The sequence below is a fragment of the Delphinapterus leucas genome, chromosome 17 (assembly GCF_059928025.1).
Source record: "Delphinapterus leucas isolate spDelLeu-1000000601 "Yukka" chromosome 17, BTC_Dleu_Yukka2, whole genome shotgun sequence".
NCBI classification, from domain to species: domain Eukaryota; kingdom Metazoa; phylum Chordata; class Mammalia; order Artiodactyla; family Monodontidae; genus Delphinapterus; species Delphinapterus leucas.
Genome location: NC_143145.1, coordinates 73410033 through 73413458, shown reverse-complemented (window position 1 = coordinate 73413458; position 3426 = coordinate 73410033).

Here is a 3426-nt window from a genome sequence, read left to right as displayed (position 1 = left end):
TTTATTAAGGAAATAATAAAGTGCGTCTTTGAACTCAGAGGCCCTGCTCACTGTTCTGCAGAAAAAGTGTCAAAACACTGAACAGGACAGATAGAGGAAGAGGACGGTAGATTGAAAAATTTGATTTAGAAAGAAAAGATAAGAAGAGCAAGCACACTTTTATTCAGTAAGAGACTATAATGTGGTATTCGATAAAGTGAAGTTTCAAAAAAATTAGAATGTTGTGGTAAAAAAAGATCGCAGATCTAGAGCTTGAAGCTGGAAGTAACAGAATTTTCCATAAGTTTTATTTTATTTATTTAATTTATTTTTTTGGCTGCGCCACTGAGCAGCATGCCGGATCTTAGTTCCCCAATCAGGAATCAAACCCACGCCCCCTGCAGTTGGAGCGCGGAGTCTTAACCACTGGACTGCCAAGGAAGTCCCAGAATTTTCCATAAATTTTAAATCACCAAGTGCTATATATTTACAGAATAATAAAACTGAACGCATAAGCGCTTAAGTTTCCTTAAAACTTTAAAGTTATATAATTCTTTAGAGGGGTGGAAAGTACTTTCAATCCATGGCACTGTTCTTTTCTGTATACATTGTTATAATTTTTCCAGTAAAGTCACACTAATGATAGCAACTACTTACTAGGTGTTTACTTTGTATGAAGCCCTTGACAAGTGTTAACTCACTTAATTCTTACAACTCAGACATTTATATGTTATTATTCTTCTTTTACAAATGAGGAAAAATGGTTAGAGAAGTTAATTGCCCAAGGTTACAGTACCAAATATGTTTATCACTTGCCAAAGTTCGTGCATGCTCTTAGCCATTGTTCTATCCTGTCTTTCTTCTTAGTCACATATTTGTATAATCCATTTGAAAGTGCTTTTTGACCAATGTTGTGCCATAATTATGTTAAGGCCGGACCACATCTTTTCTTTCCTTTGAAACTACTCTCAACAACTGGTACACATTAATTATTATACTAAGTGGGAATTAATTTTCTGGAAGCCATGTTTTTTAAAAATTTTTAAATGGGGATTTTTATTAAAAGCCTGTCTTTTAAAGAAATTGTAGTCTGAAACTTCCTGGAAAAAGAAATCTCTAGGCCCAGATAGTTTTACTAGTAAATCCTATCGAACATTTAAAGAAGAAATAACACCAACACTCTCTCTTTCAAAAAATAGAAGGGGGAACACTTGTCAACTTATTTTATAAGGCCAGCATAACCCTGAAACAAAAACTAGATAAAAATACAAAAATGAGAACTACAGACCAGTGTCCCCTATGAATATAGATGTAAAAATCCTCAACAAAATATTAGCAAGTCAAATTCAGCAATATATAAAAGTACACCACAACCAATAGGAGGGGTTCATCCTGGGAATGCAGACTGGTTCAATATTAGAAAATCAAGCAATGTAATTGACCACACTGACAGACTAACAGATAAAAACTACATGATCTTATCAATTGATGAGGGGAAAGCACTTGGCAGCATTCAACACTTATTCATGATAAAAACTCTTAGCAAACATCCTCAATTCGATTAAGGACATCTTCAAAAAAAAACAACTATAGCCAAAATCATGCTCATTTATGAAAAAAAAATTCAACACTGAAAACCTGAATGCTAAGAGTGGAAACAAGGCAAGGATATACATTTTCACTACTCTTATTCAGTATCATACTGGAGGTCCTAGCCAGTACAATAAAGCAAAAGAAAGAAAAGGCACACAGTTGGAATGGAAGAAACAAATTTTCCTCATTGACGGTCAGCATAATTGTCTATGCAGAAAACGCCAAGGAATCTACCAAAATATATCTAGAACTTATAACTGAGTTTAACAAGGTCAGGATACAAAGTCAGCACATGAAAATCTATTTTATTTTTACGTATTATTCCTGTGCATTTGGAAACCAAAATTTAAAAAAAATTTACAATAGAGCCAAAAAAACGAAAGGCTTAATTATAAATCTAACAAAACATACAAGATCTTATGATGAAAACAAAAAAATGCGGGTGAAAGAACTCAAAGAAGACCTAAATAAATGGAGAGACATAGCATATTCATGGACTGGAAGACATTGTAAAGATGTCAACTAATCCATAGGTTTAGTATAATTCTAATTCTGTAGGTATAGAGGAGCTAATTCTAAGATTTATGTGGAAAGGCAATGTAACTAGAAGAGTCAATTTTTTAAAAGAGTACAATTGGATGAATCACAATACCCAATATTAAATCTCAATATAAAGTTGTGATAGTCAAGACATGTAGAATTGGCTAGGGGCTAGACCTACAGATCACAGAACAGAAAGTCCAGATATAGACTCATAGAAATATAACCAATTGAGTTTTGACTAAGTTTCACAGACAATTCAGTGAAGAAAGGATAGTTTTTTCAAGAAATAGTGTTGAAAAAATTAGACATCCATATGTTAAAAAAAAAAGAGAGCCTCAACCTAAAGGTCATACTTTGTACATAAATGAACTCAAAATAGGACATAGATCTAAATGTAAAATATAAAGCTATAAAACTTTCAGAAATAAACATAGGATAAAAGCTTCATGAGCTAGGGTTAGGCAAAAGTTTCTTAGACATGACACCAAAAGCATGATCCGTACAAGAAAAAACTGATAAATTGGACTTTACAAAATTTAAAACATTTTCTCTGTGAAAGACACTGTTGAGAGCAAAAAGACAAGCTACAAAATGGGAGAAAATGTTTGAAAATCACATATCTGACAAATAACTTGTATTCAGAGTATATATTTTTAAAATTCTCAAAACTTATTAAGGGACTTACCTGGTGGTGCAGTGGTTAAGAATCTGCCTGCCAATGGGGACATGGGTTTGAGCCCTGGTACGGGAGGATCCCACATGCTGCAGAGCAACTAATCCCGTGCGCCACAACTACTGAGCCTGCGCTCTAGAGCCCGCAAGCCACAACTACTGAAGTCCATGCGCCTAGAGCCTGTGCTCTGCTACAAGAGAAGCCACCGCAATGAGAAGCCCACTCGCCGCAACTAGAGAAAGCCTGTGTGCAGCAACGAAGACCCAACGCAGCCAAAAATAAATAAATTAATTTTTAAAAAATCGTATTAAAAAACAAAACCACCCAATTTTAAATGGTTAAAAAACTTGGACATTTCACTAGAGAGGACATACAATGGTAAATAAGCATTAAAAAAAAGATGTTTAATACCATTAACCATTAAAGAAATGCAAATTATAACCACAATGAGATTCCACCACACAGCTATCAGAATGGCTAAAATAAAAAATGTTGACAATGTGAAGTGACGGAGAGCATGCGGAACAATTTGAACCCACATTGCTGTCAGAAATGCAAATATACCCAGCAGCTCCGGGGAAACAGTTTGGCGGTTTCTCATAAAGTTACACACTTACCGTGTGACCCAGCAAGCCTGC